This window comes from Herpailurus yagouaroundi, unplaced genomic scaffold (genome assembly GCF_014898765.1).
Source record: "Herpailurus yagouaroundi ecotype Mexico unplaced genomic scaffold, PumYag 163, whole genome shotgun sequence".
NCBI classification, from domain to species: Eukaryota; Metazoa; Chordata; class Mammalia; order Carnivora; family Felidae; genus Herpailurus; species Herpailurus yagouaroundi.
In genome coordinates this window covers 62,361,748-62,385,797 of record NW_024412404.1, presented here as the reverse complement: position 1 = coordinate 62,385,797, position 24,050 = coordinate 62,361,748, and the positions used below count along the sequence as shown (strand labels likewise).

Here is a 24,050-nt window from a genome sequence, read left to right as displayed (position 1 = left end):
TTCGGACCTCATCCCAAAGACAATGAGAAGTCCCTGAAGGATCTTTAAGGTGGAGGGGATGGTTTGATAGGGTTCAAGTTTCTGTTTTACAAAAAGGCACTTCTGGCGATGGAACCAGAGGCAGGAGCCCGGTAATGAAGCTGGTAAAGTAACACAAGCAGGAGACGAAGGAAACCTGTTAATAGAAGTGGATTGAACCAGGGCAGAGCAAGGAGGAGGCTGGGCAGATACATCACCTCAATGCAGGTGAGAGGGGCGGGCTCCTGATGTAAAAAAAAAAAAAGAAAAAGGCAGGATAGGAGAGGCATCCGAGGGGTGCTGGAAGGAGCACACCCCAGGCCTGGCCATTGGCTGGGGGCGAGGAGGAGGATTCTAGACTCCAACACTGTTCTTGTTCCCCGAGGGAGAAATTGGAAGGAGGAGGGGGGGTAGGAGGCCGTCCCGGGGAAGCTGTCTTCCCTTGTCAAACTTCATTCTCTTCTGAGGGCAAAAGTCATGCCTGTCTGACATCGGAAATCTGGAAAGAGAACACAAAACGCAAGGGGAGCAGAAAGAGGCTGCCGGTTCGTGCCACACAGTAGTGAGAAGAAATCAGTTGGAACTGCGTGTGTTAACATTGATGAATCTCAATTAAAACGTTGAGCAAAAACGCAAGTTCTGGCCTGATGTACTATCTATATTCATTCGACGACATTCCAGACGATGCCACGCGCTGCTAAAGGAATCATACATTTGTATGAACAGAGATCATGGGAAAGATTAACACCGAATTCAGGTGTTATCGGAGAAGGGGGTGTAACTGGGGAAAGACATCATTCGGGAAAAAAACATCAACTGTTTCGATAGCATTTAGTTCTTCAGCAGTAGTGATTATGCCACTGTACAATTTGTTATTCATTATACCTCTGCATGCCTTAATTGTGTCATAATTTTTTAATGTCATCAGAAACCCCATTACCCCAGACCACCATTTTGACATATCCCTAGGAACAACCCTGCACTCCTGTCTAATCCAGAGCCTAAGCAGAGATACTCAAGCCCTACAGCCCAGCCTGCCCACCTCAAGGTCAGAGTTTAACGCTTGCACACAGGTTGCTTGTCTGGGGTCACAGCTGAGGGGTGCACGGAAGCATCCTTGGCGTTGGACCCTCTTGTCTTCTGTGGGATCTCTCATGGTCCTCTTTTCAGAGATCACAAAACAGATTGAAGAAATAGAGTGTTTGAGTTGCCACTAGTGATTAAGAATCCACGATCCATGGGGCACCTGGGTGGCTCAGTCGGTTGGGCGGCCGATTTCGGCTCAGGTCAGGATCTCGCGGTCCGTGGGTTCGAGCCCCGCGTCGTGCTCTGTGCTGACTGCTCAGAGCCTGGAGCCTGTTTCAGATTCTGTGTCTCCCTCTCTCTGACCCTCCCCCGTTCATGCTCTGTCTCTCTCTGTCTCAAAAATAAATAAATGTTAAAAAAAAAAAATCCACGATCCATGAGTCAACCTACTGAGAATGACCTTGAAGACCACCTTGCCCCTAAAGGGCTGTTCTGCCCTAGGCAAGAAAACGCACTGCCTCGGGACCCAGTCCTGCTGGTAGCAGGGTGCTATTGCTGTGTCGTGCTCAGCTGGTGTTCCGCAGACCGGCTCCTAAATTGGATTTCATTTCCAGAACCAGGATGAAATGACGACATAATTTCACCTGCTGTACATTTATCGAAATTATATCAAAATAAGCAATGAAGGAAAATTTCTCTTGGTAATACAATTTCAAGGATCATTTCATGAGTTTGCGGCTAGAAAAACATCAAGGTGTGAACACCATGAGGAGAAACCATCCGTGCTCTCCTTTGAGGGTAAAAGAAGAAGATGAGGTCACCTGGTTCCCTTTGCCGACACCTTGCAGAGTCTCCCCTCTCTGTCCATTTCAGTACCTCTTTGCTACCTGCTGTCGATTTTTGCCACCTAGCATGTATCGCCAAGTCAGGTGTCATTTCTTTATCGTTGACAGGGGACCCGAAATTATTCGTATTGTCATTTTGGCCCATGCATTGCTTTGACTAAGTGCCAGGTAACCAGCTGGTTTCGATAATATCAGAAAGCAAAGATTCACTTCTGATCCGAGGCAGGCTGAGCCAGACGTTTTCAACCGATTTGCGTTAACCTGAGGACGACTCACTTCACAGATTTACAGGCATTCACCAAAATTGTATAATTCCACAGAAGTTTTATGGCAGGTTAAAATGTGAAATTGACTCAGGCATAGACAGAGTGATATCTTTGTGGAATGGGATCATTTCTCTCCATTTCTAAGAGGGAGCAACTTCCGAAGGGAGCGAACCGTTCACGTGGAGAGAGACTTGTGTGCCTGTTCCCGTTGGCATTTCTACGTGATGCTGATTGCTTTTGCGTTGACCCAAGTGTGAATCTGAAGGGTTGGATTAGCTTATTTTCAACAGCGTATGATGAGACACGTAAGCTAATGTGTCAACCTCTGCCATCCGTTTCTGGGAAGCTGGTGCTTGGATGTTGCTGTATTTTATGTTTTATTTACCACTCTCCACCTCCTCTCCCCCGCAAAGCCCAATCCATTTATCCTGTACACATTCAAGGTTAACTCAAAGTCAGGCTGTGAATTGATAAGAAATGAAAGGCTGATGAATCTGGTCGGACTGGCTTATCACCACCTCAACCTGCCCTATTTGATTTCCTGGTTCTAAGGTGGAGTCCTACGATAATGTGCAGATGACACGTCTCGGGCGGACGAGGTTGCCTCTTTTGTGTGGGTCACAGTCAGATTGTCTTTCCTGAATAAAAGGGATATTCAGCGGGAGAGTTTCCAAAATTTTAAGACTCCCAAAGGGGGCACCTGGGTGGCTCAGTTGGTTAAACATCCGTCGTCAGCTCAGGTCATGATCTCGCGGTTCGTGGGTTCCAGCCCCACGTCGGGCTCTGTGCTGACGGCTCAGAGCCTGGAACCTGCTTCGGATTTTGTGTCTCCCTCTCTCCCTGCCCCTCCTCCCGCTCACACTCTCCTTCTCTCAAAAATAAATAAACATATTTTTTTTTTAATATTAAAAAACAAAAGGCTGCCAAGGAAGGCAAGCTCCACGAGAGCTAAGCAAGCAGCTCAGAGCTTCTGCCAGTCCTGGGTTCCTCGATGCCCCTGGTAACCAGCGTCCTCCGCAGCCTTCCTTCCCAGTCTTCGTGCTGCCTTGATTGTGCTGCTCGCTTTGCAGTGTATCTCAGCGAGGTGTAATCAGCAGGAGCAGTCATTTGAAATAAAGGCGTCTTTGACATTCATACATGTTTTGTGAGACAAAAGGGAAAAGGGGAGTAGTTCAAAACCCACTAGGTTACAGCTTAAATGGTACTGTAATTGCTCCTGCAGTGTCTTTCTTTTTTTTTTTTAATATGAAATTTATTGTCAAATTGGTTTCCATACAACACCCAAGGCTCATCCCAACAGGTGCCCTCCTCAATGCCCATCACCCACCCTCCCCTCCCTCCCACCCCCCATCAACCCTCAGTTTGTTCGCAGTTTTTAGGAGTCTCTTATGTTTTGGCTCCCTCCTCTCCCCCATGGTCTTCTGTTAAGTTTCTCAGGATCCACATAAGAGGGAAAACATATGGTATCTGTCTTTCTCTGCCTGACTTAGTTCACTTAGCGTAATACCCTCCAGTTCCATCCACGTTGCTACAAAAGGCCATATTTCATTCTTTCTCATTGCCACGTAGTGTTCCATGGTGTATATAAACCACAACTTCTTTATCCATTCGTCAGTTGATGGACATTTAGGCTCTTTCCAAAATTTGGCTGTTGTTGAAAGTGCTGCTGTAAACATTGGGGTACACGTGCCCCTATGCATCAGCACTCCTGTGTCCCTTGGGTAAATTCTTGCACTGTTGGTGGGTGGGAATGCAAACTGGTGCAGCCGCTCTGGAAAACAGTGTGGAAGTTCCTCAAAAAATTAAAAATAGATCTACCCTATGCTCCTGCAGTGTTTCTGAAGAAATCTCGTAGCAGGGAACGGGGTCGGGAAGGGATCTATTGTTATGATAGGAAAATTAACAATAAATGTACGTCACTAAATTTTTGAGTGATTACTTTGTGTCTTGCGCTGTACTGAGTGGATTTTTATTCTCATGTTTAGTGGGATATCACGCACATGCAGTGAAGGACACAGATGCTAGGTGTGCGACATTTTTACACGTGTATCTGCCCCTGTGACCACCACCGACATCAAGATAGAACATGTCCTGTAAATCAGAAGGCTCCTTCACGTCCCCTCTGCATCCATACCTACCCCCTCTGTGCCTGCCTCACCAAGGTAACTGCTATTCTGACTTCCGTTGCCCCCTCAACTTGATGGAAATGGAATCAGGCAACCTATACGTTGGTGTCTGTCTTCTTTTGCTTGACATCATGTTGGAGATGTAGCCATGTCCTGCCATGTTTCAGTGTCTTAATAGTGCTCTCTTTCATAGCCCCACGGTGTTCTGTTGTATGAATCGACCACTCTTGACTATCTGTTCTGTTGTTGGTAGACATTTGGGTTGTTTCCAGTGTTTGCCACTATGAAGAAATCCGCCATAAATATTCTCATTTGGGTCTTCAGTGGGCACGTTCATCCGTTTCTTTTTTTTTAATTTTTTGAAAAAGTTTATTCATTATTGAGAGACAGAGGGAGACACAGCATGAACAGGGGAGGGGCAGAAAGAGGGGGAGACACAGAATCCCAAGCAAGCTCCAGGCTCCGAGCGGTCAGCACAGAGCCCGACGCGGGGCTCGAACTCACCAACTGTGAGATCGTGACCTGAGATGAAGTCGGACGCTTCGCCGACCGAGCCACCCAGGCGCCCGCATCCGTTTCTTTTCTATGTATATCCTAGAAGTGGAATGACCGCATCATAGGGTCAGCATAGGATTTTGTCTGTTTGTTTAGGTTTGTGGGTAATATCCACCGATTTTCCGAGGTGCTTGTATCAATTTACCTACACACTAGTAATATATAGGAGTTGTGGTCACTCTGCATGATCTTTAACCCTTGGTCCTGTCAAACATTGATTTATTTGTTTATTTTTAAATGTTTATCTATTTTTGAGAGAATGAGACAGAGCGAGCGAGTGAGGTGGGGGGGGGGGGCCCCCGAGAATGAATCCCAAGCAGGCTCTGTGCTAATGGCTCGATCCCATGTGGGGCTCGATCCCATGAACCGTGGGATCATGACCTGAAGAAGAATTGAGTTGGACGCTTAACTCACTGAGTCACCCGGCTGTCCTGGTACCATCAAATATTTAAATTTTCAATTTTTCAAAAATATTTTCTTAGTTTAGTTATTTTGATGACTAACGGTGCTGAGTACCTATTAATATGCTTGCGAGACACTGGATATCCTACCTTTTCAAGTCCTTTGCCCAATTTTATTTATTTTCTTTTCATTTCTTTAAATTTGAATTGGAATAGTGTAGTATTGGCTTCATGGAGTAGAACCCAGTGATTCGTCACTTACATACAATACCCAGGGCTCATCCCAACAAGTGCCCTCCTCAATGCCCATCACCTGTTTAGCCTACCCCCTACCCACCTCTCCTCCAGAAACCCTCAGTTCTCTGTATTTAAGAGTCTGTTATGGTTTGCCTCCTTCTCTGTTTTTATCTTATTTTTCCTTCCCTTCCCCTATGTTCATCTGTTGTGCTTCTTAAATTTCACATAGGAGTGAAATCATATGAGATTTGTCTTTCTCTGACTGACCTATTTCGCTTAGCATAATACATTCGAGTTCCATCCATGTTGCTGCTAATCCTTTGCCCAATTTTCAAAATAGTGTTTTCTATCTTTTTCTTATTGATTTGTAGGAGCTCTTTATATATCCAGGACACAGATATGTGTATTATAGATATCTTTTCTCCATATTTGGCTTGACTTTTTATTCCCTTAATGGTATCTTCTGGTGAATAAGTTCTTGATTTTTTTAAGTCCAGCATGTCCATCTTTTCTTTTAAAATTAGAGCTTTTTGTACCCTTTGAAAGAAATTTTTGCCTGCCCCAAAGTCATGAAGGTATTATCCTATGCTTTCTTCTTGAAGCATTATAGTTTGACCTTTCTTTTTTAGACTTACAATTTATCTGGAATTGATTTGTATTTATGGTGTGAGGCAGGGATCAAGTTTTGCTTGTTCCCCTCCTCCCACCCCCAAACTGGTATCCATTTGAACAGAACCATTTATTGGAAATAGTTTCTTCCCACTACTACAGTTCAGTGGTATACTGTTTCACATGTTCTCTGTAACTTAATTCTTGTAATAACCCCCAAATAGGTCTCCTGGTTCTATCCCTGCCACACCTATGAGAAACAGGAGACACAGAGAGATTAGATAACTTATCCTGATCATGCAGCAAGGGCTCAGGGTTTAGAACTTCCCTCTCTGCCTTTGCAAACACATGCTGGTCCTGCATTTCTTTCCATGCTGGGTAAATGGTATGACAAAATGAGCAGAGAACGCTACATAATCAGGGTGCAGGGTGAATGGATTGCATCAGCACGTCTCAGGTGAGTGTCCTTTACGGACAGTGTCTCTTGGCAGGGCTCAGCCCAGACTCAGGTCAAAGCCGACCTGGTGATTTCTCAACATTGGAGAAGTGAACGCTGGTAAATGTGCATCCTGAGGAAGCATCTTCTTCGGGTTCAGCAGCCTGAAGGTATAGCTGGGCTCCACCCTTGCAGAGAGACATCTGGATAAGGACCACTCGTCCAGTCTCCCCCTACACGCCGCAAAGACTTCCCTGACTGAGCATGGTCAGTTTCATTGCCATTGTGTTTCCTCCAGTTTTGTGGAAACAAAGCCCGTGTAGAGATGTCAGGATGGACGCTTCTGTCCTGGGACTGGATTTAGCAAAAACAAAGGCAGACTCTGTTTAGTGCTACACCGTCAGTACCCTGAGACACCTGGGGGGTAATAAAGGTGAACCCTTCATTCAACAATATTTATTGAGTGTATACTGTGTGGTCCCAGGCACTGGCAAAATGGCAGTGAGCAAAAGAGACGGGGACCCCTATTCCCAAGGAGGTTACATTCAGAGGAGAATATTGTCGTAAAGGTGCCTCTGGCCGATGAGCCAGAAGCTTTTTCTGTTTAAAGATCAGTTGAACTCCAGCACATTCCTTCCCTCCTCTGCGAAGCGTCTGCACCCACACGGCCATTTTGAGAACCCAGTTCTTCCAGACTGTAACCACAGGCAGTCTTCCAGTGTTTCCATTTTCTAGTAACTTCCACTTTAAAAAGTGGAAGGAGCAGCTTGATGTGCCTTGGAAAGGCAGTGGGTCCTATCTTTTCTAGTGGATGAAGTCAATTTAGGCATTATTGTTTGTGCTTACACCACCAACAGACACACACGGCTGTCCTCATCAGCATTCGGCGGACCTTTTCAAAATTGCCTTCGGCAACGATCCAAGTCCCTTCTTATCAATAAGGAAATCAGTTTTGGACTTAATCCTGCAAAGCACTGGTTTCTCTTCTCCTGGGCCTTTTTCCTGTAGGCATTATATAAATGATTTCAAATGCAGCCTGTGGCCTGAGACATGAATTTGGAGAAATTGTGCCTGGTGTAGGAATCTTATGCCCCTGGGATCTGTTGAGATACAGCAAGTTGTATTGAACAAGGTTGTTTCCATTCTCTTATTGATATTCGGTTTTTCTGCCCCCCCCCTTTTTTTTTTGCCCAGGTCTCCCCTCTAATACTTTATTCCATGATTTCAATTCAGCATGCATTTATGAGGTATTTACCACATGACAGACTATGATATGTACTGGGGGAAAATGAATGACTAGCACTCAGTACTTTGTGCAGAGTTTCCAACCTACTCTTGGAGGAACCCATATACCATCAACTATCACACTAGGCAAAATGGAATCAATCCACATAGAGGTGGTGGCCGCCGTAGAAGCAGTGACTAGTTAGTAAGCATTTATTATGCACTAGGCACCCCATTTGCATGTTGCAAATGTTCCCTTTAACTTCAGGGCAGCCCTTCAAAGTAGATTTAATTATCCCTCTTTCACAGAATTGAGGCTTGGAGGGCTGGCATATGAAGATCAAAGACTTAAATCCAGGACCACCTGGCTGCAAGGCTGGCTCTGCCTTCCCCTCCCCGCCCCTTAACCCAAGAGGGAGAAAACAGAGGGGGGCCAGATGAATTCTAATTTAGAGAAAGGCGGTGACATGGGAGGTGTTTTTAATTAAACGTCTTTACTCTGAAATAATTGGAGGTTCACATGTAGTTTTTTTTAAAATTTCATTTCATTTCATTTTTTTAAAGTTTATTTATTTTGAGAGACACAGAGAGAGCATGAGCAGGAGGGGCAGAGAGAGAGGGAGAGAAAGAGAATCCTCAGTAGGCTTGGCACCATCAGTGTGGAGCCCGACGCGGGATTTGAACTCATGAACTGTGAGAGCACGGCCTGAGCTGAAATCAAAAGACGCTTAACCGACTGAGCCACCTAGGTGCCCCTGTAGTTTTTTTTTTTTTAAACGTTTATTTATTTCTTTTGAGAGAGAGAGAGAGAGGGACAGGGGGAGAGGGGCAGAGAGAGGGAGAGAGAGAATCTTACGTAGGCTTCACACTCAGCACAGAGCCTGATGCGGGCTTGATCCCATGAACTGGGAGATCACGACCTGAGCCGAAATCAAGAGTCGGACGCTTCGCCGACAGAGCCACCGGGGTGCCCTGGTTCACATATAGTTTTAAGAAATAATACAGACATACCATGGACCTTTTACCCCAACGGTAACATTTTACAAAACAGACAGTGCAGCATCACAACTAGCGTGCAGGCTTTGGTACAAGTCAAAACACAGAATTTCCATCCCATAAAGGGTCCCTGCCGTTGACCTTTTATAGTATCACCCACTTCCCTCCTGCTCCCACCCCTCCTTCATTTCTGACAACCACGTATCTGTTCTTCGTTTCTCTCCTCTCGTCTGCCAAGAATGTTACATAAATGAAATCGAACAGCGTGGGGTGGGCTTTTGCACCCAGAATTCTTTGGAGATTCATTCAGGTTGTTTCATGTGTAAACGGTTCATTCCTTTTTCATGCTGAGTAGTATCCCATGATATGGATGTACCACAGTTTTTGGCTCTAATGAATAAAGCTGCTGGAACCACTCATGCACAGCTTGTGTGCGCGTCTGAACACAAGTCTTCATTTTTCTGGGATAAGTGCCCGGGAGTGCAATGGCGTGTTGTATGGTAGCCTCATGTTTAATTCAAAACACTCTGCCAAACGATTCTCCAGAGTGGCCACACCATTTCACATTTTCCCCAGCATCGTATGAGTGATGGAGTTTTCGGCTTCCTGGCCAGCATTTGGTGTTGTCACTGTTTTTTATCTTAGCCACTCCGATAGCGACGTAGTGGTATCTCATCGTGGTTTCAACTGGCATGTCCCCGATGGCTAATGCTGTGAAGCACCTTTTTACACACTCATTTGCCATCTGTAGGTGCTCATTGGTGAAATGTAGCTCCACACCTTATGACGGATTTCTAATCGGATTGTTTGTTTTTCTTACTACTGAGTTTGGACAGTTCTTTATGTGTTCTAGATACTGGCCCTCTGTTGGCTACGTGGGTTGCAAATATTTTCTCTCATTCTGTAACTTGCCTTTTCGTCTTTTGGACAAGGTCTTCACAGAGCAAAATACTTAAATTGTGATGGAGTCCAGTTTATCGAGGTATCTTTACTGGGTCATTATTTTAGTATCAAGTCTGAGAACTCTTTTCTCTAGCCCTAGATCCCACAGATATCCTCCTACTTTGTTTTTGCTAAAGCATTTATAGGTTTGCATTTTACATTTAGTGATATCCCATTTTGCATTACTTTTTATATAAGCTGTGAGACTGAGTTCAAGGGTAATTTTTCGACCTGTAAGTATTCAATCGCTTCAGCACCATTTGTTTAAACGATATCTTTCCTCCACTGAATTGCTTTTGCACTTTTATGGAAGATCAGTTGGACATATTTGTGTGTATCTGTTTCTGAGATCTTCATTCTGTTGCACTCATAAGGTGTCCAACGAGCTGCCAGTGCCTCATGGTCTTGATTACTGAAGGTATATAATTATTCTTGAAATCCGGTAGATTGGTTTCTCCCAGTTTGTTCTTTTAAAAAATTGTTTTAGCTACCCTAGGTTCTCTCTATTTCTGTATGATTTTAGGATAATTTTGTCTGTATAAAAATCTTGCTGGGATTTTGATAGAAATTGTGTTCAACCCATATATCCATTTAGAGAGAACTGACATCTTTTACTATGTTAACTCTTTTAATCCATGAACAGAGAATGTCTCCCCATTTATTTATGTCTTCTTTGACTCCTTTCGTTAATGTTGTGCCATTTTCAGCACCCAAGTCCCGTGCATGTTTTGTTAGAGCCACACCTAGTATTTGATTTTTTTGAGCAATTATAACAGGGGATTGTAATTGAGCTTTTGGTATCCATGTGTTCATTGTTATATAGAAACAAACCATAAGAGACTCTTAAAAACTGAGAATAAATTGAGGGTTGATGGGGGTGGGAGGGGAAAGTGGGTGATGGGCATTGAGGAGGGCACCTGTTGGGATGAGCCCTGGGTGTTGTATGGAAACCACTTTGACAATAAACTTCATATTAAAAAATAATAAAATAAAGTAATAAACAAATAAACACAATTGATTTTTGTATGTTTATGTTGTCTCCTGCAGCCTTGTTGAACTTACTAGTTCTAGGAGCTTTTTTTTAGATATTTTGAGGGATCCAGGTAGACAAGCATGTCATATATAAATAAGGACAATTTTATTTCTTTCTTTCCAGTCTGTTTTTTGTAGTAGGGAAATACTAGCTTTATAAAATAAACTGGGAGGTATTCTTTTTCTCTGGAAGGAATTTCTGTAGAATTGATGTTTAATTCTCCATTAAATGTTTGGTAGCATTCTCAAGTGAAACCAGCTGGGCCTGGAAATTTGGGGGGGGGGGGCAGAGGATTTAATGATAAATTCAGTTTTCTTGATCGTTACAGAGCTAGTCAAATTGTGTGGTTCATATTGGGTGAGTTGCAGTAGTTTGCGTTTTCAGGGGATTGGTTCATTTCATCTCAGTTGTCAGATTTACATGTATAGACTTGTTCATAGTATTTACGTATCATCCTTTTAATGTCTGTAAGGTCTGTGGTGATATCTTTCTATTTCATTCCTGATATGGGTAATCTGTTTCTTCTCTTTTTTTCCCTTATTCGAAGTTTGTCAACTTTATTTACACCAGCTCTGCTCTATTGATTTTCTCTATTGTTTCTCTGGTTTTGACTTCACTGATTTCTGTTTTACCTATATAATTCCCTCCTGCTGCCTCCTTTGGGATTAGTTTGCCCTTACGTTCCTAGCTGCTTGAGGTGGGAGCTTAGAGTGTTGATTTCAAACTTTTCCTCTTTTCTATTGTCGGTGTTTAGTGCTATAAATGCACTGCCACAGCTGTGTCACAAACGTTGATATGTTGTAGTTTTATTTTCATTCCCTTCCCTTCCCTTTTTCTTTTCTTTGAGGTGTCCTCTTTGACTCATTGATTATTTAGAAGTACGTTGCTTAGTTTCTAAGTGTTTGGGGATTTTCCTGTTACTGGTTTCTAGTTTGATCCCACTATAGTCAGAAAACACACTAGGTATGACTATGACTTTTTAAAATGTGTTGCTGTTTGTTTTATGGCTCAGGGCGTGGTGTATTTTGGGTACATGTTCTGTGGCCCCTTGGAAGTGATGCGTGTTCTGCTGTCGGTGGACCCAGTGGTTTATAAATGTCGATGCGCTCCTCGTGGTTGTTGGGTATTGTTCAGTTCTTCTGTGTCCTTGCTGGTTTTGTGTCTGTCCCTTCTGTCCACAGTTGGGAGAGGGGTGTTAAGATCTCCTAGGATAATTTCGGGTTTGTCTTTCAGTTCTATCCGCTTTGGCCGCACGTATTTCGCAGCTCTGCTGTATGAGACATACGCAGTTATGATTCTCCTGTCGCCTGGGTAGATTGGCTCTTTTATCATCATACATTGTCCTTCCCTTATTCTGGCGATTTTCTTTGCTCTGAAGTCTATTTGTCTGATGTTCCCATAGCTGCTCTTGCTTTCCTTTGATGCATGTTTCCATTCTTTTACTTTCAGCCTGCCTCTATTGCTTTATTTATGTATTTATTAAAGTTTTTATTTATTTTGAGAGAGAGAGAGAAGGGGAATCCCATACCGGCTCCATGCTGCCCGCACAGAGCCCGACGCGGGGCTTGACCCCTTGAAACGTGAGATCATGACCTGAGCCGGAATCAAGAGTCAGATGCTTAACTGGCTGAGCCACCCAGGCACCCCTACTTGCTATCTTTAAAGTGAGTTTTTTGTGGATAGCAAATGGTCGGGTCATATTTTATACACCACTCCACAAACTTCTGTCTTTTACTTTGTGTATTTGGACCACTTGCATTTAATATAATCATAAAGAAGTTAAGGCTTGAGTCAACCATTTTATTTGTTGTGTTTCCGCTTTTTCTTACGGTTTTCATTTCTCTGTTTTCTTTTCCTGCCTTCCTGTGGGTTACTTGAAAATTTCTTATAATTTCATTGTGATTTAACTATAATTTTTTTCAGAATGTCTTTGTATAGCTTTTTTGATGGTTACTCTAGGGATGAGGTATTAGATGTAATATTCCATACATCACGTATATACATACATGATATATATACACACATAATATGAATTTATATCGTGCATGAACTATATCATGTATACATACTATTTACATAAAATTACCTGAGATATATATTTATATATACATGATATATACGTGATCTATAACATCTATTTATGTGTATATTTATGTATTTATATGTCTCATGTATGTATGTAATGCAAATGCATAAATTCAAAGGCAAAATTTATGAACGAGACTATGAAACCAGACCCAAACGCTTGCTATCTACATGAAACTCACTTTAAATATAGCAATCTAGGCAGGTTGAATGTAAAAGGATGGCAACAGATAGATCATGCAAACATCAATTGAAGGAGAGCAGCTAGCTATATTAAGTAGCTACACGTATAAAATCATAGTCTCTTGTCATCATTTTGCCAGTTCAAGTGACGTACAGAAACTTCACCTCCCTGTACAACCCTTTACCCTCCCCCCATTTATAATGCAAGGATTTAAAATACTTCCTTTATGTACATTTAGAACCACGTTAGATAGTGTTGTGATTTTTGCTGCAACCATTCAACATAACCCATGAAACCCAAGAGGGGAAGAAGACCTATTGTATTTATTCATACTTTTGCTCACTGTGTTCTTTCTTCCTTCCTGATGTTCCAAGTTTTGTTCATCTTTTCCTTTCTGTTTAGAGAGAACTACCTTTAACATTCTCTTAGGGTAAGTCTGCTGGCCACAGATTTTCTTAGTTTTTTTCTTTTTTCTATCTGAGAATGTCTTGATTTTACCCTTCGTTTCTGAATGATATTTTCCCGAGGTATATAGGATTCTGGGTTGAAAGTTCTTTTTTTTTTTTTTTTTGGCACGTGAAAAATAGCGTGTCACTTCCTCTCCGTGGTTTTAGGGATTCCAGTAAATGTATTTACCAAAGGGAGAAAAAGAGAGAGTGCTATGTAAATATTGTGAGAAATTTCTGCCTCCACGTTTCTCAGCCATCTTGAGATCATAGGCAATGGGGAGAATTCAGCAGGAAAAAGTCATAGCATATTGATGAGAGTAATTTTAAAGGTTGCTTTATCACTGACCAAAAAAGAGTGAGGCCTTGGTGTCATTCACTTGGCCAGGTATACAGGTCATGATACCTTCCTTGACATAATAAAAGGGAAGGGACAAGGAATTAATTAAGGCCGCAGAGACCTCCCCCCCCCCCCTTAACTAAGAGTTGGGATATTGGAAAACCAACCATAGCTTGTACACTTTGTACTCAAATGGTAATTTATGGGAGATTTTTACTACGCTCAGTGTCATGTCAGTTACCGTGGGTCCCTGGGGGGCTGGGACCTGGCTCTGGGTGGGAGAGATCCGAGGAGGGCCAGGAGTGACTAGATGGATGAAGGAGGGTGTTAGGAGTGTAGTCACACCCTCCATGACGTGGGAGGAAGGTGGAGGTGAAGGTGCGTTGTGCGTGACCTCAGCGAGGCTCTGAGTCACTTTCAGACACAGGATGGCAGGCACCACGTGTTTTACATAGTGGGTCAGCATTTATCTCTTCTAAAGATGAGTGTGTTGTTTAGAAGTCATTTTGCCCACACTGGATACGAGAAATCAAGCCTAGAAATTGTCTTTAAGCACGCCTGGGTGGCTCAGTCAGTGAAGCGTCCGACTTCGGCTCAGGTCGTGATCTCACCGTTCGTGAGTTCGAGCCCCTCATCGGGCTCTGTGCTGACAGCTCGGAGCCCCCGGAGCCTGCTTCGGACTCTGTGTTTCCCTCTCTCTCTGCCCCTCCCCACTCATGCTCTGTCTCTCCCTCTCTCCCAAAATAAATAAACATTAAAATTTTTAAAAAATAAAGAAATTGTCTTCAGAACCCATCACCCTGCTGATCAGGAAGGAGGGAAAAATACTAAGATCACCAGATAATCAGAGGTCTTCCTGTCTTCTGGCCGTGCATGCGGTGAGATCAATAGCGCAAGGCGGGGGCATCCCACCATCTGGGAAAGAGCGGGTCTCCGAGTAGCTCTGCCAGGCCATGCTTTGCGCTCACTCCCCTCACTTAGGGAAAATTGATTCTGCTCTAGCATTGCCTGGTGGCTCTGTACCTTCCCTTCCCTGATTCCATCCTTCTCTTTACCTTCATTTAAGATAGTCTTTCTAAAAGCTCCACTGACAAAGGGGAGGTGCTGAACGGCACAAATCCTGTTGACTCTTTAAGTGGAAACGAAGAAGAAAACTCGGTGTGCTTGCTTTCTTGGCAGAGAATGTGTCTTGTGATTTACTTTTGTTAAGTGAGGTGTATCTGAAGCACTGCACAGAGTGACAGGTATTATTTCAAAGGATGACCCCCCGCAGGGGGACACGGTGTGGAGGGGAGAATGGGGCCAAATCCTGGAGGCAGCTGATTGACAGGCTGGGGGTGGGAAATTGACTCTCATCCAACGATGGGCTTGGCCGGATCCAAAGAACACGGCAGGTCATCTTCCTATGACATCATAGCCATGGTCTTGTGAGCTCCTTTGGATGCACAGTTTCAACCCTGCAAGGCCAAATGTGTGTCACAGAAGCCACCAATTAGGGCCGTTGGGCCAGATTCATCGCACAGAAGTATTTGGTTGGGCCCAAGAGTGTCTTTGCATACTTTGAATATTAAAAAAATTGGGAGATTTTAACTAAAAATTCAGGCATCGAGTTTCTCTTAAAAAACTGGGTTGGGCAACACTACTCCTGTTCCCATGAGCTGAAGTAAGGGGCCCGAGGGGAGGCTCTCGGTGCACCCCAGCCCCGCCCAGCCCGCTCTCTGCTTCCACGGCACCTGCTGTGGCTTCTGTGGACAGGTCATCCGGGATGCTGACCTAGGGCCGAGGGGAGCAGACAGCCCCGAGGCCGGAGTCGGCAGCTCACTCAGTCCTGTAGAGAATGTCAAGGTGACACCAGCTTTCGGAGTGTCCTCCACCGCTTTTCTTTGCGAAAGGACTTTCTCGAAAGGAATAGCACTGCTAATGAAAATTGATTTTCCTTTCTAACAGTTTATTTTCCCGAGAACAAACACAGGGAATTCTTAAACACAGGTGCTAATGGCCGATAGCACAGGCATGCAGAAGTACCATCTGTGATCGCCAGGGAAGAGCATAGTAGTGTTGGTCTTAGGCGCCATTGGTTCCAGTCTCGGAAAATGGGTTCATAACCAACTTCCAAATGGACTGAGAGGTGGTGGGTAAGGCCCCTCTGTGTGGGCAGCCTGCCCCAAGTGCCCCTGCTCTGTGCCCGCAGCTGTCCGAACCCTCTTCACCTTGTAGTCTATAAAATTATCTGTGACTTACCCACCTCCCTTCTAGAAAGTCAACCCCTTGACTGCCTAATAACATCCCACATTTACCGCAGGCTGAAGGTGCACCGCATACGGTGCCGGGCAGTTTATCTGAATTAACTCCGCGTGTCCTCCCAGCGGCCCTTTGAGGTAGGCATGTGTCATCCCTACTTTGCAGATGAGAAGACCAAAATGCAGGGACACTTCATTATGCACCAACAGACGGAGCCGGCAAGTTTGAACACTTACAGATTTGTTGAAGTGTGTCTAAGCAGTGTAGCACTTGAACGACTTAATTTTTATTACGACCACTTTATGGAACTAGAGATTATACGTTACAGTGTAAACTGTATATTTGTACATTTTTATTGCCATACAGAGTTGTTTACACGAATCTCATATATGTAATTTATAGGTGATTTAAGGGATGTTTAAGGGCAATTTGAGACGAAACGGTCCTTCAGTTTCTTGAGGCTCTCAACAAAACCAACGACACCCATTTGCCAGATTTTTAATTTTGTTTTATTTTTTAAACAACTAAGCAGCAGCAAACATATACATCTATCTTGGGGCATGTGTGGAATTGAATTTTAGAAGTGAAATTGATGGGTCACAAGGTATATACTTTTGGGTTTTTTAGTTATTTTATTTATTTTTTGAGAGAGAGAGCGAGACTGTGCACAAGTCGGGGAGGGGCAGAGAGAGAGGGAGAGAAATCTCAAGCAGATTCTGCAACAGCACAGAGCCTGACTCGGGGTTCGAACTCAGGAACCGTGAGATCTTGACCTGAGCTGAAACCAAGAGTCAGGTGCTTAACCGACTGAGCCACCCAGGCGTCCCAGGTATATACATTTGAAATTTGATACATGTCACCAAATTTCCCTCCCAAAAGTGCTCTACTGGTTTATATTTGAGCCAAGTGTGGAGAGAACCCACTTTCCCACACCCTAAGACTGGATTTTTTTGAAAAAATACATTTATTTTGAGAGAGAGAGAGAGGAGGGGCAGAGAGGGAGGGAGAGAGAGAATCCCAAGCAGGCCCTGTGCTGTCAGCACAGAGCCCAACATGGGGCTCAATCTCACGAACTGGGAGATCATGACCTAAGCCGAAATCAAGAGTTGGACACTTAACCGACTGCGCCACCCAGGCGCCCCCTAATACTGGATTTTTATAGTTGTGTGTGTGCGCGCGTGTTTGCCAAACTAAGAAAAGGGTAATGTATCTCGCTGTTGTTTTCATTGGGGTGAAATTCTCATAACAAAAAAATGTATCCATTTTAAAGCATGCACTGCATGAACACTCACGATGTTATACAACCACCACCTCTCTCCAGTTCCAAAACCTTTCGCCACTCCCAATGAAAGCCCTTCCTACTCATACCTCCCCCCAGTTCTTAGCAACTACTAATCTATTTTTCATCATCGTGGCCTGACCTATCTGGACATTTCATGTAAAGGGAATCATATACTATGTGATCCTCTGTGTCTGGCTCCTTTTACTCAGCACGATGTTTTCGAGAGTCATCCATGTTGTAGCGTGTGTCAGCACCTCATTTCTTCTCACAGCTGAATATTTCCGTTGTATCTAGGCACATATATATATATATATAAAATCACTCGTGTAATGTACAAATTTGTTTATCCATTCGTCGGTGGATATTTGGGTTGTTTCCACCTGTCGGCTATTGTGAATAGTACTGATACAAAGGTTTGCATACAAGTGTTTATCTGAGTACCTGTTTTCAGTTCTTTTGTGTGTGTGTGTGTGTATCTATATACGCATACATACATGCATGCATGTGTATACATATATATGATAACATGGTCATATGGTAATTATGTTTAACTCTTTGAAGAACTTCTAAACAGTTTTCCATAGCAGCCATACTATTTATAGTCCCACCAGCAATGTATGGGAAGTTTCATTCCTCCCATCCTTACTACTACCAATTTTTTTCTGTTTTTTTTTTTTTTTGTATGTTTGTTTTGTTTTAGATTTAATTATAGCCACAGCAGTGGATATAAAGCAGTGTCTTACGGTGGTTTTGATTTGCATTTCCCTCATGACTGAGGATGTTGAGATTCTTTTTATGTGCTCATTGGCCATTAGATAGTTTCTTTGAAGAAATGTCTGTTCAAGTTCTTGGGCCATGGGGTTGCTTGCCTTTTTGCTGTTGAGTTGTAGAGTTCTTTATATATGCAGGACTCTGGATCCTTATCAGGTATATGATCGGCAAACATTTTGTTCCATTCTGTAGATTGTCTTTTCACTTTCTTGATGATATCCTTTACTGCAGAAGGTATTATTTTATTTTGTTTAAACATTGTTTTATTTTTTCTCAATTGCTAAAAACCTCCAGCACCTTTTAATTGAATATTGTCCCATTGTGTTTGTTTTTCTGTGAAATCTGTGTTCAAATCACTAACTCACTTTTATAAAGTATGTTCTTCTAATATAATCATAGAAGTTAATATTATGTCCTGTGTATGTATCCTTTTAATGTTTCTTCCAGTCTGTTGCTTGCTATTTAAATTTTTTTTTGCTTGTCATTTAATTCTGTATGTAATAACATTCGTCGTATACAAGTTACTCATTATTTTACACTTTGACTATCTATCTTTTATGGCCTCTGGATATTTTGTCTTCTTTAAGAGGACTTCTAATATTATAAAAAATATTCTTGGGGCGCCTGGGTGGCTCAGTCGGTTGAGCGGCCGACTTCGGCTCAGGTCATGATCTCACGGTCCGTGAGTTCGAGCCCCGTGTCGGGCTCTGTGCTGACAGCTCAGAGCCTGGAGCCTGTTTCAGATTCTGTGTCTCCCTCTCTCTGACCCTCCCCCGTTCATGCTCTGTCTCTCTCTGTCTCAAAAATAAATTAAAAAAAAAAAAAGTTAAAAAATTATAAAAAAATATTCTTTTATTTTTTTTAAATTCCACTTTTTATGTTTACACTTTTGATCTATTTTAAATTTAGTTTTGTGAATAGCTTTATTTTTTTAAAGGATTTTTAATCTCTACCCCCAACGTGGGGCTCAAACTCAAAACCCTGAGATCAAGAGTCACACGCTCCACCAACTGAGCCAGCCAGGCGCCCCATGAATGGGTTTAAATACGGACCATAGCATTATTTTATCCCTAAATGGATTATCAATACCAATCCTAGTCCCTTTGATTTGTAACATCTTGTTGATAGTACAAGGGTGTCTGACTTTCTGTTTTATTTCACTGATCTGTCCATCTTTTCCTTTGCTGAGACCACACTGTTTGAATTATTAACACAGCATTTGAATAAGTTTTGATACATATTATGGCAATATCGCACTTTTAGTATGTATTATCAAAATTGACTTGGGTATTCTTATGTATTCTCTTTTCCCCATACATTTATGAATCATACTTTGAACTTTCATTTAATATTTATTTCTTGTCCATTTTTAATTAAGTTTGGAATATATAAATTAACGTGGACAGTGTTGACTTTACAATTTGACCTCTTCATCCGGAAACGTGTGCTTCCTCACGCACCTAGCCTTTCCTTTGTCTCCTCGAGTACAATTTTAGGATTTTCTCAACCTAGGTGTAGCAGATTTCATGTTAGATGCATTCATTTTCTTGCCAGTGTTAACTTTTTTCTCCTGATGATTTGTAATTGATTATTGCTGTTCTTTGTGATGCTTGGAAGTAGTTTTTGATTGTGCTTTAACCACTCAGCTCTGCCATTGGTTCTAATGGTTTTCAGCTTAGACCCTTGGGTTCCCAAGTGGACAATCACATTGTCTGAAGTCGTGAGAGTTTTGTCTCTTCCCTCTTTATCTTACTGTGTCGGCAGCGCCCCCGCGATCTTGGGAATGCTTGCCTTGTTCCCAGCTCCTAAGGTTTCCTTGTCTGGAAGTTCATATTTTATCATAAGAAATCTCTTTTTTTTAAAAAAAAAATTATGTACTTATTTAATAAGTACATGCTGGAGAAATTTAATTTGTAAGCTTTTCCAAATATAGTGGTCTTAGGGGCGCCTGGGTGGCGCAGTCGGTTAAGCGTCCGACTTCAGCCAGGTCACGATCTCGCGGTCCGGGAGTTCGAGCCCCGCGTCAGGCTCTGGGCTGATGGCTCAGAGCCTGGAGCCTGTTTCCGATTCTGTGTCTCCCTCTCTCTCTGACCCTCCCCCATTCATGCTCTGTCTCTCTCTGTCCCAAAAATAAATAAACATTGAAAACAAAAAAAACAAAAACAAAAACAAAAAAACACAAATATAGTGGTCTTAGAGATTTTGCCCATTTTATAAAAATCACAAAGTAAGCATTATATTTCTTCTGCTTCATTAAAACATTTTAATCAAATTTTAATATTTGATCATTTCCTGGGTGCTCTATTTACTGAACAAATTTATTTCTGTAGCAGTTTGGCTGAAGGTCTGTGTGACTGGAAGAATCACTAAAATGTGTTTATTCAGGGGCACCTGGGTGGTTCAGCCGGTGAAGCGTCCGACTTCGGCTCAGGTCATGATCTCCTGGTTCGTGAGTTCGAGCCCCACATCGGGCTCTGTGCTGACAGCTCAGAGCCTGGATCCCGCTTCAGATTCTGTGTCTCCTTCTCTCTCTGTTCCTCCTCACTCACACTCTGTCTCTGTCTTTGTCGTCTGTCTCTCTCTCTCAAAAATAAATAAAGATTAAAAAAAATTTTAAATGCATTTATTTATGATTTGACCCTTTAAATAATGTTGTAGACAGAGGCAACTTCTTTGATGGGAAACCTTCACCAGGTCATGAAATGCTACTGCAGAGACTCCACAAACAACAAAGAATACTTCTACGCGGGCACACACACACACACACACACACACACACACGCCCACGCGGTTAACTTTCTGAACATGGTGACCTTGTTGGGGATACCAATTCGCCATCACTTGCCTGTGGTAATTTTAGCCCCTCTCTGTCATGGAACAGAGCCCTACTGTGGGGTTTTCCTCTATTCACCAAAGTTTGCTTTCCCTGGTAGATGTTTTGCTCTCCGTGGTAAATGCACGAATCCAAGCTACAGTAGAATTGCTGAGTGTTGCAAATGTGAGAAAATACTTCCGGAAGTGCCTTACTCTGCCACCGCGGTGGGAAGGTCCCTCTGCACCGCCTTGCTCAGTGCTGGGACTGCAGGGCCTGCTCCAGGCTCTTTCTCCCCGTGGCCCTAGAGACACAGAGGTTTAATGAAGTTCAAGGCTAACTTTGCTCCCGGCTCATCTTGCTACGGCAGAAATCTCTTGCCCGTCAGCCAAGGACCATTGCTGGCTGGAGCTCAGCTGGCAATGTGCCTCCCATCGACATGTTAACTATTTCACAGCCACCTTGGTCTTCTCGGGTTTCCCTGTCCTGGTTCGCAGTTAGCCTCGCTGTTAGTTACTTCTGGGGGAAGCCCCGGTCTGCGGGGTGAAGGAAGCTACGTCCGGAAGGAGCAGAGGGAGAACAAGAAGGAGGTTCAGAGTGTGGTCTCCCGAGGCATCTGACTTGAGCGGGAATTCCAGTTCCTGCACTTGGGAGCTGTGGGGTGTTGGGCAAGTTCGCACCATTTCACCGAGCCCCGGCTTGCTTGTGTGCTAACCGTGGTGAATCAGACGTGGGGAGCCGTGGGGGCTCAATGAGAAAGGGAGTGACACCCATAGCAGCCTATGGCATGTGGGGAATCGTAGTAAGGGTCTCCTGGGACACTCAAACAAAGGACTACACATAGAGTGGTTTAGACAGCAGGAACGTATTACTTTCCAGCTCCGGAGGCCTGACATCCAAAATCAACGTGCCACTGGCAGAGTTGGGTCCTTCTGAGACTGTGACGCATGGACGATCCGTTCCGTCCTTCTCGTTCCCCACTCATTTCTTGGCTCATTCATGCATCACCCTGCTCTCTGCCTTTATCTTCACATGGTCTCTCTGTGTGTGTGTGTGTGTGTGTGTGTGTGTGTGTGTGTGTGTGTGTTGTCTGTGTCCAAACTTCCCCTTTTTATAAGGATACCAGTCATATTGGATCAGGGCCACCCTACTGATCTCATTTCAACCCAATCACCTTAGGACTTCAACATAGGTATTTGGGGGGGGGGGGGGGAGGCACCATTTAACCCATGACAATATTCAATAAATCTTCTCGATTTCAAAAAAAAATGTTCAATAAAGAATAACCAGTTGAAACCTGGAGAATTACCTCCAGATGAAAGAGACCACGATTCTCTGCTGAGCCATGCAATTTCTTGAGCATCCAGAGAATTCTTCAGACAGAAAAAAAGTGCATTTCTGTTGCGTTGAGTTGCAGGAGATTTAGGTGGGGAGGAATCGGGGGATCTTCATCTCAGAGGGAGACAACCCGGGAAGCCTGGACACGAGGTTTGTTGGCTCACTCTGTGGCACTACCTGGCAAAGCCCCGGGGGCAGAAAGAGAGGAGAGAGGGGTGCTCCCTGCAAAGCGCTTTGCTGTGGCAACTGAGGCAGTGGCTGTGTCTGTTAAAGATGCTCAGTTTTCACAAGAGCCAGGTAACTGGAGGGCATTTTGGGGGGCCGGGTTGCTAGGCAACAGCTTTCTCCTTTCCCGGGGAAGGTATGAAGCATCCTGTTCCCCTTGTTCAGATGTCTCTTCTTTGGTAAAGTCTGGATTTAGAGACTCGGTGACATTTTAGAACTTTCGGTGGGAGGGGTGGCGGTGAAGGGCGGTGGGGGGGGCATGCATATATGTAATCAGTTAACAAAATCTAAACAGAAAGCCCTCCTGTTGGAAACGACATGGCTGACGTTGCCTCTGCTGCTTCTTGGCTATTTTTCTCATTGAATCGCCTACGAGCATCTGGGTTGTCTGACTATTTGGTCCTCAGCAGAAGTGGAAGTTAAGGATCAATGGACTGCCAAGTTTAGGTGTGATATCAAGCCTGGCTCCTCCTTTGCTTTCAAATTTCAAGTGCTGGTGATAAAAAAGCAATTACCTGTTATCTTTTGTTGGAAAGACAGATAAGCACCAAACCCACTTACATTTCTCTTTATTTTTACGTCCCTCTGTTTGTTGAATGTCAGGTGTTTTTATTCTGAGGACTCGGCAGGAGAATGGGTGACTTGCCAGATCCAGCCCTTGGAAGCTTTGTTTCAGGGGAAACACGAGGCTGGTGATCCAGGACCCCAAGTTTCCTCACCTGGCCAGACTTCTTGCTGCAGGATTTTCGGGGCTACCTTTGAGCAGCAGACATTTTTATCAGACTCGGGCAGGGCGCTGAAAGAATTCAAGGGCATTTTTGTCTGTAAGAACACAAATATGGCTTCATGCGTCGTTTTGCGGTGGGCGGGCTGAGTGTGGAGGGCACAGGTGGAAGCCGGTGCAGCCTGGTGGGGGAGCTTTGGGGTGACGTCGGGCAGGACGGGCTTTGCATCCAAGTCTTTGCCCAAGAGCGTTTAGTGAACACTGCCTCAAACCACTACCGCCCCAGCCGCCCCTTTCCCAGGTTCAGGGTTGCATCACCCCCCCACCCCTGCCCACATCCATCGCTGGAGGATGTTCTGTGTCCCACAGTGGGACCGCTTGTTCCAGACCAAAGACCGGGTTCCTAGGTCAGTGCCCACCAACTCCCAGGGCCGCACCCCTGAAGGGGCCCCTTGGGGAACCCTTGACATGCAAAGGGTGAGCTTCTCTCGTAACCATGTGCCTCCGGTGGCCCAGATGGCTCTTTAGGGCTTGTAGCTTCGTTCCACACCAATGGGAGCAAGAGTGGGAGTCAAGATTCTGTTCCACCTGTCACTTACTCGTGGTCCCTGCGGTGACAGCTCAGATTGTTCTTGGAGAAGAGGAGCCCCTAGCAGGGATTACAGCGTTCGTACCTCATGTGGGCTTGAGTCGGTGCACACTGGAGGTTCGAGGGCAGGTATGCCGCCCACGGGGGTTTGTATGGCTCATGGTGGTCCAGGCCCTGCCCATCTAACACAGAGGTTCTGAGGAAAATGAAAAAAAAATATATATATATATATACACACACACGTATATAAAATTATATATATTTTTTTTTCATTTTCCTCAGAACCTCTGTGTTAGATG

General features: G+C 43.9%; 1 protein-coding gene across 4 annotated transcripts in view; it reads left to right on the top strand.

The window, feature by feature from the left end:
- The window catches only part of CUNH10orf90 (chromosome unknown C10orf90 homolog), a 264,377-nt gene that overhangs the window by 143,248 nt on the left and 97,079 nt on the right, over positions 1–24,050 (top strand). The gene's annotated exons all lie outside the window — the stretch shown is intronic.